General features: G+C 41.4%; 1 protein-coding gene across 1 annotated transcript in view; it reads left to right on the top strand.

The window, feature by feature from the left end:
- Nucleotides 1–14894, top strand: part of TMTC1 (transmembrane O-mannosyltransferase targeting cadherins 1) — a 378921-nt gene that overhangs the window by 353425 nt on the left and 10602 nt on the right. The gene's annotated exons all lie outside the window — the stretch shown is intronic.

The raw sequence follows: 14894 nt of genomic DNA, 5'->3' as shown, positions 1-14894 counted from the left end.
GTTTGAGTCTCTGGAAGAGGCTCTACAGGTAGAAACCCCATTGGATGATATACTTGACAAACTTAAAGCTCTTAAGCTATCCAATTCATTTGTTTCTGACGCCGTTGTTCATTTAACCAAACTAACGGCTAAGAACTCAGGTTTTGCTATTCAAGCGCGTAGGGCGTTATGGCTTAAATCCTGGTCAGCTGACGTTACTTCAAAGTCTAAGCTTCTCAATATTCCCTTCAAGGGACAGACCCTATTCGGGCCCGGACTGAAGGAGATCATTTCTGATATTACTGGAGGAAAAAGTCACGCCCTTCCTCAGGATAGGTTCAACAAATTAAGGACCAAACAGACTAATTTTCGTGCCTTTCGAAACTTCAAGACTGGCGCAGCATCAACTTCCTCTAATACTAAACAAGAGGGGAAATTTTGCCCAGTCCAAGCCGGTCTGGAGACCTAACCAGGCTTGGAACAAAGGAAGGCAGGCCAAAAAGCCTGCTGCTGCCTCTAAGACAGCATGAAGGATTAGCCCCCGATCTGGTAACAGATCTAGTAGGGGGCAGACTTTCTCTCTTCGCCCAGGCTTGGGCAAGAGATGTCCAGGATCCCTGGGTGTTGGAAATTGTGTCCCAGGGGTATCTTCTGGACTTCAAAGCTTCTTCCCCAAAAGGAAGATTTCACCTCTCACAATTATCTGCAAATCAGATAAAGAGAGAGGCATTCTTACATTGTGTTCAAGACCTCCTAGTTATGGGAGTGATCCACCCAGTTCCAAAGGAGGAACAGGGGCAAGGATTCTATTCAAATCTGTTTGTGGTTCCCAAGAAAGAGGGAACCTTCAGACCAATCTTAGATCTCAAGAGCCTAAACAAATTTCTCAGGGTCCCATCCTTCAAAATTGAGACTATTCGAACCATCCTACCTATGATCCAGGAGGGTCAATATATGACTACCATGGACTTAAAGGATGCTTATCTTCACATTCCGATACACAGAGATCATCATCGGTTTCTCAGGTTCGCCTTCCTAGACAGGCATTACCAGTTTGTAGCTCTTCCCTTCGGGTTAGCTACGGCACCAAGAATCTTTACAAAGGTTCTGGGGTCACTTCTGGCGGTCCTAAGGCCGTGGGGTATAGCAGTAGCCCCTTACCTAGACGACATTCTGATACAGGCGAATTTTCAAATTGCCAAGTCACATACGGACATTGTTCTGGCATTTCTGAGGTCTCATGGGTGGAAAGTGAACAAAGAAAAGAGTTCTCTGTCCCCTCTCACAAGAGTTTCCTTCCTGGTGTTAAAGTAAAATAACGTGAAGACAGCTGTTCCAAATTAATAAGGTTATAATTGTACAATTAAACGACATTACAACAAAAATGACAAAAAAGTCACTTTACATAGTAATACAAGTGTGTGTGGCGTGCAGCATTAGATTGCAGCAATGTCTCTCTTTTTATAGGCCATGTGTTGTTTCTTCACAATCAGCACCTCGTGGTCTTCTTCTTATCTTGTTCATACAAACATTGGGTGTTACTGTAGCTGAAAATACTTACTTTGCATATACAGCAGTTTATGTACTAGCTGAATTGACAAAAAGAAATGTAACTGTTTAAAAATATCACTTGTCAGTCCATAAGAAGAATATATATACAGAATTAAAAAATATTTTTCCTTAACATTTCTCACCCTTTTGATAATTTTATTATCACATGTATTTATCTATTACCTTGCGTTTATTATCACGCCATTATTACTTTGTGTCTCTTACTTGACTAACTAACAACCTTCCTATCTGGAAATGACCCCTTAAACAGACTGTATATCACTGAGTATACAGATAAGCTGCATAGACAGTGGGATGCTGTGCCTCCATTCCAGATCTGCCTACATAGTTATCATTTCCTCTAAGCATTCACACATCTTTATTGGTTACACGCAAACACCAAATATGCAATCTCTATCTAAACAGATAACAACAGCAGCCAGAACTGCATCCCTTCACAGGCCTAGGTCCAAATCCTGTAGTAGGCCCAAAGCTGATGAGTTGCAATTGTGGGACCCCCTCGCAGAGATGAGATCTTCCACCTGTCTCCTAAAATGGCTGGAGGGTCTGCAGGGAAGGCAGGTAGCTGAACTAGGTTATCAGTCTGTCATCTCTGTGGCTGTTGTATCATCACCCTAAACAAGCCGTATCTTCATCTTTTTCTGCAATGAGAAACACAAATCATTAACAATTTCCAAACAATTAGTTACATTATAATTACTCCTATCACTACCACTATGGGTTTTAAAAGATTTGTAAGCATATTTTTAAACCAGGTTCCAATCGTTCCCATCCTTCCTTAGCTATATCTTTAGATCTTTGTTGTAACTCTTTTACTTTATTCATGTGTATAATTCTATTTGCTAGCTCAATTCCCCAACCTGTCCAGGCAGGAAACCACATCCAGACTTTATCTGCAGATGAGAATAATTCTTACTTATACCTTGTTTAAGGACCATTGGAATAATCTTACCATCTTTCCCAGCCATAGTTGAAACCATCTCATATTGTTATATAACTGAGTTTGACAGGTCCATTCATCATTGTCTGTCTGTTCAAGACAGGCACACCTAGTGGTACACAAAGCTTTTAACGTTGAACAAAAACATAAACTATTAGAATCAGCAGTTACTGTATCACATGGTAATTTGTTAGGTTCCATATTAAATGTTAAAGTAGCATTTCTACAATCTGTTTCCCCCAGATATACCTTTGGCAAACTAAATATGCAACCTTTCATGTTTGCTATGTAATTAACATACATTAGCCCAAGACACATTATAGGTGTAGAAACTATACCAGCAAGTTCCAAGTATGTACTTTGATCTGAGATAGCATTATGAACAGAGTGATCTACATCTATTTGAACATAATCATTCATTAATATTGGTACACCTATTAAAGGGATTCCTTCATGATTGGCAGGAACATGAGAGCATATCCAACAGTCTGTGGCATTCAGTTGCTTGGCGGTTTGTTGGTGTAAAAGCCAGATGGAATTTGTCCGTTTGTCGCCCTTCACTGGTGTATAGAGGTATAAAACACAAAGAAAAGGACACAGAAAAAAAACAGGACAGTATATGCATCTTGGCAGTTAGTTAACCCACTTTGTCCCCAGTGGTCTCACCCTTTTGACACAGGTTTTTATCACCGGCCTGGAAGTTCACTTTCTTACAGTGAGAGGCATGTATCCAGTTTGGTTTCCATTCCACTTTGACTGAGGTGGGTGTTGTCAGTAACACCTGATATGGGCCGTCAAACCAGGACTCTAAGTGTCTCCTCACGTATCTTCTTATCACCACCCAGTCTCCAGGGTGCAGGTGATGAGTTCCAGTTATTTGTTCTGGATCTGGTAATGAAGAGAAAACTTTTCCATGCAAATTAGTCAGTTGCTCATGCAGCTGAACAACATAATCAGTTAGAGAAGAAAACTGCCCATGTAATTCTTGTGGAAAGAAAATACCTATTAGTGGTCTACCAAACAAAATTTCAAATGGCGAAAGGCCATGCTTTGCCTTTGGGGTGTGTCTTTACTGCAAAGATGGCTAAAGGTAAGGCTTGTACCCAAGTACGTTTTGTCTGCTCACAGATCCTAGCTATTTTATTTTTTAAAACACCATTGGCTCTCTACTTTCCCAGATGATTAATCTGCAACCCTTTCATCATTTCTGCAAACACTTGCCCAGTAAAATGAGTCCCTTGATCAGATTCTACTGTTTTAAGTAAACCATATCTGCACACAATTTCAGTTATCAGTTTTTTTTCCTTCTGTTACACCTGCTGTTGCCTTGGCAACCGGCCAGGCCTTCACCCAAGAGGAAAACATGTCTACACACACCAAAACATACTCATACACACCACATTTGGGCAGCTGAATATAGTCTATTTGCAGTCTTTGGAATGGGTAGTCAGGTTTTACAAGGTGTTTCATCTCCACCTTTGTCAATTTACCTGGAGTGTATTTAGCACACATCATGCATTTCTTGCACAATTCAGTTACAAATTGTGAGAAACCTGGTGCAAACCAAAATGTATTAACACTTGCAATCATTCTTGCAATCATTCCCCCTTTGGAAACATTGGAAGGGAGATGAGATAAACTGGCTAAAACAAGATATAGCACTGTAGGTGCACATAATCTACCATCCCCATGTTTCCAAACCTCATTTTCCAGTTTGCAACCAGCATTTTTCCACTTGCACTGAGTTAGGGAACCTGTTTGGTTTTTAGAGGGTTTCTAAGACCTCCATTGTCAAATTCTCCACAGTTTCAGAGGACTGTAGGAGTATCATGAGAGCTGCCTTCTTGGCTGCTTCATCTTCCCTATTATTACCCATAGTGATAGGATCTATTGCTCGCTGATGTGCCTTTAATTTCATAACAGCTATAGCTCTTTTGAGAACACTGCAGTCTGTTCCAGTGTCCACCAAACACTCCACAAAATGGTATGGTATGTCAGAGAGGGTCAGGCAAACAAAGGCATCACCCCCTCTGCTCTCAGACATGATTGGTAGCACTGGAAGCCCAGTCCATCAAATGTTCTCCCACAGTTATAACCTTTACCTTTTCTGGGTTCCCCCTCAATTATCCCTTAAACTGTTTCTATTGGGGTTTCCCAGGGGAACACACTGGCATTACCCTTAGTGTTTTCTTTTTCTATACTTCTATGTTTCTTTGTATTGAGCTCACTAAGCTCATTAGTGTTGGGACTGATTTATATCGCCAATCAGAATGGGCGGAAACCAATTGAGAAACCAATTTATTATGGATTTCTTTATTCAGTCCTGACACCAATGTGGCAGTGAGCATTTTTCCCATACCTTAGTCATCAAGGTTACCTCCCCTTGGGGCATATACATCTTGCCATGAGGTGGTATTGGGCACATAAGATACTACAGTAAAAACTCGGGGCACAAATTATTTTCCCCAGTAATACTAAAACCCAACAGTTTCCTTTTATTACTTAGAACATGCAGTTGTAAACAATTTTCCATTTCATGTCTATTAGCAAAATATCATTATTCACTTGACATTCTTTATTAAAGGATCAGCAAGGCACCACTGGTAGTCAGCTGAACACATCAGGTAAACCAAAGAAAAGGTCCATCTATGTGCAGCCTACAATCAACAGCTAGCTCCCAGTAATGCATTCCTCCTCCCAAACCTACCTAGAAAAACAACATATACACACATATATATATATACACAGTATACACATACATACATACATACATACATACACACATATACAGAGCATACATACACATAGATCTACATACACATACATATATGCATATACATATACAGCACACATGTACACACTGTGACATAAATATTCACACTCTCACACGCATGTATTTACTATCAAATACACTTACAAAGATACTCACTGACAAACTGGCACACAGATTCTACACACTCTATAAAAAAATGCACACAAACCCCAGGACTAGGGCACATAGTTCACAAGGCCTTGGCATGCAGTCACAAATGACAATAGACAGCTAATTGCCAGTACCCACATACAATCAGACCCACAATCAAATATCTAACCTTATAAATGCAAGGGCTACCATTAGTAACCAAAAAACTTTCAAGGGGGTAAGTACTAGTGGTCTTATCAGTAGTGAAAATACTTGAGAGTAGTAAAAGTGTAATTACCAATAAAGTAACTAGCAAATCAGACCTCTTAAAGATTCACTACTAGAATCTTGTGTATATTGTAATTTATATTAATTCTACTGCAAAGAAGGACCATAATGTACAAAGGGACAATGTATGTCTATTACAGTGTCACTTATGCAAGTCACAGCAGTGCTAGCCTTTTAAAACTCCAGTTAACCCATATAAATACCAAGCAGAAATGTAAAAGCCCTAAATGCCCTCAAACATAGCATAGCATACACTCTTATGTCTTTTAATGGAAGACTTGCATATGTGTGTGTGCAAAACATACATAATATTACATTTAATTCAGTTGAACAAAAAGTTTCTAGCAGCACATAAAGTCTAGGACAAGAAAGGGTTAAAAAAAACAACAAGAGGGAGGGGGGATTGGAAGCCCCCACCCAGTACATCAGCTGCAGCACACACCAGAGAAACTGGATTCTAAACATACTTTGTCTTCTACAGAAAAAAAAAAATACATTGGGCTGTTTCTTATAGGATTATACAGTTATTTTTATAGAGATTTTGCTAGTGGAATAATTCAAAGGTTACCCCTTTGGAAACCAAACATCCATTCCCTTAGTCAACTTGCACCATTCAGGCAGATGCCAGCTGACCCACATACTATATTCTTTATACATTTCCTCCTGTGGGCTATTGAGGAAATTTTGGACGTCCATTGCTTAAGGCTGACCTCATGTCACCCTTTCTAAGAATCGTTTCTCATAACCCAGTTATGATGGAGGGGACTCTTACCCTTCTCTCTCGACTCTTAGCAATACTGTGGCTGTCAGGGAAAGACCCACACTATAAATCCCACACTATAAATTCCATACTAAAAATCCCTGCTTCTGATCCCTCCAAATTTTCCAACAAACCCAAATAATAAACAGTAGGGAGACAAATCCTAAAAGTACTTGGCCTCTTATATCATCAAAATCAAACCATGCTAGGGGACTTACATCAACAGTTTTATACATCATTAGAGACAAGTCTATTACAGCTCAGGGATGCGCCCTTCAGTATAGGAGCGTGCAAACTCAAACCAGTGTGCCCAAGGTTTTCAGAAACAAAGCCAAGAGGTGATCAAAAAGATCAGAATTCGCCCTTGTTCTCTGGGAATAGCACTATGCCCAATAGCAGCAATGGACTGAAGCTGAACTTAATCAACGATGTCCATAGGCCGAGCATAGGGGGTACCCAGAGACTTTGTACTGACAGACCAAGGTTGACTAGTAAGAAATTCTGCACTTACCCACACTTAACCTTCTATTGTTTGCTGTACAGACAATTTTAGTAACAGTTTACTTAACAAACACAGAAAATAGAAAACATTTGTCTCTGAGGACAGTAGAATCCTCTTACTTAACACACTACTGCTCCCACTTGCTTTCTCCGCAGAGGGGCGTCTTGGAGCAGTACATTCACACGCCGTAAAGGACCTCTTACACTCACACATTCATAACAAAAAGATGTTAAAACATAAAACATAAAATACAACTGTCTCAGGTTCTTGGGAGTTTGTACTCACGACAGGACAGAGGGTTTAGGAATCAGAGGATAGGAGAGCAATTTGAGAAACAAAGGTTCTCACCTTTTTGGCGCCTGTGGTCTCCTGTCCTCATAGTTCCAATCCTGGCTCCGTCCTTAATCGCTTTCAAACTCCCGGGTTTCGGCACCAAATTGTTAAAGTAAAATAACGTGAAGACAGCTGTTCCAAATTAATAAGGTTATAATTGTACAATTAAACGACATTACAACAAAAATGACAAAAAAGTCACTTTACATAGTAATACAAGTGTGTGTGGCGTGCAGCATTAGATTGCAGCAATGTCTCTCTTTTTATAGGCCATGTGTTGTTTCTTCACAATCAGCACCTCGTGGTCTTCTTCTTATCTTGTTCATACAAACATTGGGTGTTACTGTAGCTGAAAATACTTACTTTGCATATACAGCAGTTTATGTACTAGCTGAATTGACAAAAAGAAATGTAACTGTTTAAAAATATCACTTGTCAGTCCATAAGAAGAATATATATACAGAATTAAAAAATATTTTTCCTTAACACTGGGAACTGTGATAGATTCTGTAGAAATGAAGATTTACCTGACAGAGGCCAGGTTGTCAAAACTTCTAAATTCCTGCCGTGTTCTTTATTCTACTTCTCGCCCTTCAGTGGCTCAGTGTTACGTACCAAACCTGGTTTTCTACCTAAGGTGGTATCTAATAAGAATATCAATCAGGAGATTGACTTGGTCTTCGCTTCATACTTATTCTAAATTCTACAAATTTGATACTTTTGCTTCTTCGGAGGCTATTTTTGGGAGAAAGGTCTTACAGGCAGTGGTGCCTTCCGTTTAAGCGCCTGCCTTGTCCCTCCCTTCATCCGTGTCCAATAGCTTTGGTATTGGTATCCCACAAGTAATGGATGATCCGTGGACTGGATACACCTTACAAGAGAAAACATAATTTATGCTTACCTGATAAATTTATTTCTCTTGTGGTGTATCCAGTCCACGGCCCGCCCTGTCATTTCAAGGCAGATGTTTTTTTATTTTTAATCTACAGTCACCACTGCACCCTATAGTTTCTCCTTTCTCTTGCTTGTCTTCGGTCGAATGACTGGGGAGTGGCAGTTGGGGGGGGGGGAGGAGCTATATAGACAGCTCTGCTGTGGGTGATCCTCTTGCAGCTCCCTGTTGGGGAGGAGAATATCCCACAATTAATGGATGATCCATGGACTGGATACACCACAAGAGAAATAAATTTATCAGGTAAGCATAAATTATGTTTTCTTCTGTTATGTGCGATCAGTCCACGGGTCATCATTACTTCTGGGATATAACTCCTCCCCAACAGGAAATGCAAGAGGATTCACCCAGCAGAGCTGATATAGCTCCTCCCCTCTACGTCAGTCCCAGTCATTCTCTTGCACCCAACGACTAGATAGGATGTGTGAGAGGACTATGGTGATTATACTTAGTTTTTATGACTTCAATCAAAAGTTTGTTATTTTACAATAGCACCGGAGCGTGTTATTACTTCTCTGGCAGAGTTTGAAGAAGAATCTACCAGAGTTTATTACTATGATTTTAACCGGAGTAGTTAAGATCATATTGCTGTTCTCGGCCATCTGAGGGAGGTAAAGGCTTCAGATCAGGGGACAGCGGGCAGATGAATCTGCATTGAGGTATGTAGCAGTTTTTATTTTCTGAATGGAATTGATGAAAAAATCCTGCTATACCGTTATAATGACATGTATGTATACACTTCAGTATTCTGGGAATGGTTTTTCACCGGAACTACTCTGTTAAAGGTCACTAATCCTTTTAATAAATATTGTCATGTTAAACGTTTTTGCTGGAATGTAGAATCGTTTACATTGCTGAGGTACTGAGTAAATAAATGTTTGGGCATTATTTTCCACTTGGCAGTTGTTTGCTTTAAATTGTGACAGTTTCGTTTCTCCTCACTGCTGTGTGTGAGAGGGAGGGGCCGTTTTGGCGCTCTTTTGCTACGCATCAAAAAATTCCAGTCAGCTACTATTATATTTCCTGCATGATCCGGTTCACTGACAGATCTCAGGGGTCTTCAAACTTCTTTGAAGGGAGGTACATTCTCTCAGCAGAGCTGTGAGAATTGTTATTGACTGTGAATAAAAACGTTACTCTATAATTTTTTATGTCAAATTTAGTTATTTACTAATGGGAACAAACCTTTGCTAAAAGTTGTGTTATTTTAAACTTGATGCTATAACTGTTTCAGTTCATTATCTCAACTGTCATTTAATCGTTAAAGTACCTCTTTGAGGCACAGTACGTTTTTGATAAAAAAAATTATAACCAGGTTGCAAGTTATTGCTAGTGTGTTAAACATGTCTGACTCAGAGAATATCTGTGTCATTTGTTCCAATGCCAAGGTGGAGCCCAATAGAAATTTATGTACTAACTGTATTGATGCTACTTTAAATAAAAGTCAATTTGTACAATGTGAACAAATTTCACCAAACTGCGAGGGAAGAGTTATGCCGACTAACTCGCCTCACGCGGCAGTACCTGCATCTCCCGCCCGGGAGGTGAGTGATATTATGGCGCCTAATACATCTGGGCGGCCATTACAGATAACATTACATGATATGGCTACTGTTATGACTGAAGTTTTGTCTAAATTACCAGAACTAAGAGGCAAGCGTGATCACTCTGGGGTGAGAACAGAGTGCGCTGACAATACTAGGGCCATGTCTGATACTGCGTCACAGCTTGCAGAGCATGAGGACGGAGAGCTTCATTCTGTGGGTGACGGTTCTGATCCAAACAGATTGGATTCAGATATTTCAAATTTTAAATTTAAATTGGAGAACCTCCGTGCATTACTAGGGGAGGTCTTAGCAGCTCTCAATGATTGTAACACCGTTGCAATACCAGAGAAAATGTGTAGGTTGGATAAATACTTTGCGGTACCGGCGAGTACTGACGTTTTTCCTATACCTAAGAGATTAACTGAAATTGTTACTAAGGAGTGGGATAGACCCGGTGTGCCGTTCTCACCCCCTCCAATATTTAGAAAGATGTTTCCAATAGACGCCACTACTCGGGACTTATGGCAAACGGTCCCTAAGGTGGAGGGAGCAGTTTCTACTTTAGCTAAGCGTACCACTATCCCGGTGGAGGATAGCTGTGCTTTTTCAGATCCAATGGATAAAAAATTAGAGGGTTACCTTAAGAAAATGTTTGTTCAACAAGGTTTTATATTGCAACCCCTTGCATGTATCGCGCCGATTACGGCTGCGGCAGCATTTTGGATTGAGTCTCTGGAAGAGAACCTTAGTTCGTCTACGCTAGACGACATTATGGACAGGCTTAGAGTCCTTAAACTAGCCAATTCATTCATTTCGGAGGCCGTAGTACATTTAACTAAACTTACGGCTAAGAACTCTGGATTCGCCATACAGGCACGTAGAGCACTGTGGCTAAAATCCTGGTCAGCTGATGTTACTTCTAAGTCTAAATTACTTAATATACCTTTCAAGGGGCAGTCTTTATTTGGGCCCGGGTTGAAAGAAATTATCGCTGACATTACAGGAGGTAAGGGCCACGCCCTACCTCAAGACAAAGCCAAAGCTAAGGCTAGACAGTCTAATTTTCGTTCCTTTCGGAATTTCAAACCTGGAGCAGCGTCAACCTCCACTGCACCAAAACAGGAAGGAGCTGTTGCTCGTTACAGACAAGGCTGGAAACCTAACCAGTCCTGGAATAAGGGCAAACAGACCAGGAAACCTGCTGCTGCCCCAAAGACAGCATGAACCGAGAGCCCCCGATCCGAGACCGGATCTAGTGGGGGGCAGACTTTCTCTCTTCGCTCAGGCCTGGGCAAGAGATGTTCAGGATCCCTGGGCGCTGGAGATCATATCTCAGGGATACCTTCTAGACTTCAAATTATCTCCCCCAAAAGGGAGATTTCATCTGTCAAGGTTGTCAACAAACCAGATAAAGAAAGAAGCGTTTCTACGCTGTGTACAAGATCTGTTATTAATGGGAGTGATCCATCCAGTTCCGCGGTCGGAACAAGGACAAGGGTTCTACTCAAACCTGTTTGTGGTTCCCAAAAAAGAGGGAACTTTCAGGCCAATCTTAGATTTAAAGATTCTAAACAAATTCCTAAGAGTTCCATCGTTCAAAATGGAAACTATTCGGACAATCTTACCTATGATCCAAAAGGGTCAGTACATGACCACAGTGGATTTAAAAGATGCTTACCTTCACATACCGATTCACAAAGATCATCAACGGTATCTACGGTTTGCCTTCCTAGACAGGCACTACCAGTTTGTAGCTCTTCCATTCGGATTGGCTACGGCCCCAAGAATCTTCACAAAGGTTCTGGGCGCCCTTCTGGCGGTACTAAGACCGCGAGGGATTTCGGTAGCTCCGTACCTAGACGACATTCTAATACAAGCTTCAAGCTTTCAAACTGCCAAGTCTCATACAGAGTTAGTTCTGGCATTTCTAAGGTCGCATGGATGGAAAGTGAACGAAAAGAAAAGTTCTCTTTTTCCTCTCACAAGAGTTCCATTCTTGGGGACTCTTATAGATTCTGTAGAAATGAAGATTTACCTGACAGAAGACAGGTTAACAAGGCTTCAGGATGCATGCCGTGTCCTTCATTCCATTCAACACCCGTCAGTGGCTCAATGCATGGAGGTGATCGGCTTAATGGTAGCGGCAATGGACATAGTACCTTTTGCACGCCTACACCTCAGACCGCTGCAATTGTGCATGCTAAGTCAGTGGAATGGGGATTACTCAGATTTGTCCCCTACCCTGAATCTGAATCAAGAGACCAGAAATTCTCTTCTATGGTGGCTTTATCGGCCACACCTGTCCAGGGGGATGCCATTCAGCAGGCCAGACTGGACAATCGTAACAACAGACGCCAGCCTACTAGGTTGGGGCGCTGTCTGGAATTCTCTGAAGACTCAGGGATTATGGAATCAGGAGGAGAGTCTCCTTCCAATAAACATTCTGGAATTGAGGGCAGTTCTCAATGCCCTTCTAGCTTGGCCCCAATTAACAACTCAGGGGTTCATCAGGTTTCAGTCGGACAATATCACGACTGTAGCTTACATCAACCATCAGGGAGGGACAAGAAGCTCCCTAGCAATGATGGAAGTATCAAAGATAATTCGCTGGGCAGAGTCTCACTCTTGCCACCTGTCAGCAATCCACATCCCGGGAGTGGAGAACTGGGAGGCGGATTTCTTGAGTCGCCAGACTTTTCATCCGGGAGAGTGGGAACTTCATCCGGAGATTTTTGCCCAAATACTTCGACGTTGGGGCAAACCAGAGATAGATCTCATGGCGTCTCGCCAGAACGCCAAACTTCCTCACTACGGGTCCAGATCCAGGGATCCGGAAGCGGTTCTGATAGATGCTTTGACAGCACCTTGGAACTTCGGGATGGCTTATGTGTTTCCACCCTTCCCGCTGCTTCCTCGATTGATTGCGAAAATCAAACAAGAGAGAGCATCTGTGATTCTAATAGCGCCTGCATGGCCACGCAGGACTTGGTATGCAGATCTAGTGGACATGTCATCCTGTCCGCCTTGGTCTCTACCTCTGAGACAGGACCTTCTGATACAGGGTCCATTCAAACATCAAAATCTAACTTCTCTGAAACTGACTGCTTGGAAATTGAACGCTTGATTTTATCAAAGCGTGGTTTTTCTGAGTCGGTTATTGATACCCTGATCCAGGCTAGGAAGCCTGTTACCAGAAAGATTTACCATAAAATATGGCGCAAATACCTATACTGGTGCGAATCCAAACGTTACTCCTGGAGTAAGGTTAGGATCCCTAGGATATTGTCCTTTCTACAAGAAGGTCTAGAAAAGGGTTTATCGGCTAGTTCATTAAAGGGACAGATTTCAGCTCTGTCCATCTTGTTGCACAGGCGTCTGTCAGAAAATCCAGACGTCCAGGCTTTTTGTCAAGCTTTAGCTAGGATCAAGCCTGTGTTTAAAGCCGTTGCTCCGCCATGGAGTTTAAACTTAGTTCTTAACGTTTTACAAGGTGTTCCATTTGAACCCCTTCATTCCATTGATATAAAATTGTTATCGTGGAAAGTTCTATTTTTAATGGCTATTTCCTCGGCTCGAAGAGTCTCTGAGTTATCAGCCCTACATTGTGATTCTCCTTATCTGATCTTTCACTCAGACAAGGTAGTTCTGCGTACTAAACCTGGGTTCTTACCTAAGGTAGTTACTAACAGGAATATCAATCAAGAGATTGTTGTTCCATCCTTGTGTCCAAATCCTTCTTCAAAGAAGGAACGTCTTCTACACAATCTGGATGTAGTTCGTGCCCTCAAGTTCTACTTGCAGGCAACTAAAAATTTTCGCCAAACTTCTTCCTTGTTTGTCGTTTATTCTGGACAGAGGAGAGGTCAAAAAGCTTCTGCTACCTCTCTCTCTTTCTGGCTTCGTAGCATAATACGTTTAGCCTATGAGACTGCTGGACAGCAGCCTCCTGAAAGAATTACAGCTCACTCCACTAGAGCTGTGGCTTCCACTTGGGCCTTTAAGAATGAGGCCTCTGTTGAACAGATTTGCAAGGCTGCAACTTGGTCTTCGCTTCATACTTTTTCCAAATTTTACAAATTTGACACTTTTGCTTCTTCGGAGGCTATTTTTGGGAGAAAGGTTCTTCAGGCAGTGGTTCCTTCTATATAATGAGCCTGCCTATCCCTCCCGTCATCCGTGTACTTTTGCTTTGGTATTGGTATCCCAGAAGTAATGATGACCCGTGGACTGATCGCACATAACAGAAGAAAACATAATTTATGCTTACCTGATAAATTCCTTTCTTCTGTTGTGCGATCAGTCCACGGCCCGCCCTGTTTTTTAAGGCAGGTAAATATTTTTTAAATTATACTCCAGTCACCACTTCACCCTTGGTTACTCCTTTCTCGTTGATTCTTGGTCGAATGACTGGGACTGACGTAGAGGGGAGGAGCTATATCAGCTCTGCTGGGTGAATCCTCTTGCATTTCCTGTTGGGGAGGAGTTATATCCCAGAAGTAATGATGACCCGTGGACTGATCGCACAACAGAAGAAAGGAATTTATCAGGTAAGCATAAATTATGTTTTTTACCTCTGTGGTTACCTTGTATCTAAGTCTCTGCAAACTGCTCCTTTATTTCAGTTCTTTTGACAGACATGCATTTTAGCCATTCAGGGTCCTCTCATAAGTAACACCATGAGCGTGAGCACAATGTTATCTATATGGGACACATGAACTAACGCCCTCTAGCTGTGAAAAAATGTGTCAAATGCATTTAGATAAAAGGCGGCCTTCAAGGGCTTAGAAATTAGCATATGAGCCTACCAAGGTTTATCTTTCAACTAAGAATACCAAGAGAACAAAGCAAATTTGATGATAAAAGTAAATTGAAACCAGTCTCCAACCCATGTTTGTACTACTGATTATCTCTAGGTCTGTTTGTAGACTTGATCTTTACTCTCCTGGCTTTACAGTGTCCTAATCACCTCTGTTTGTTTTATAGTTTTCATAACATAGAACTAAAATTCACTCCCTATGTAAATAATATTCACAAGCCTTCCCTCATAAGACAAATGGTTTTGTGGCTCATTAATATGGCTTCCTTGCACTCTTGCACTATGTAGATATATATTGTGTTA

This window comes from Bombina bombina, chromosome 6 (genome assembly GCF_027579735.1).
Source record: "Bombina bombina isolate aBomBom1 chromosome 6, aBomBom1.pri, whole genome shotgun sequence".
Taxonomy (NCBI): Eukaryota; Metazoa; Chordata; class Amphibia; order Anura; family Bombinatoridae; genus Bombina; species Bombina bombina.
The sequence above is the reverse complement of the archived record's forward strand: the minus strand, read 5'-3'. Positions and strand labels throughout refer to the sequence as shown.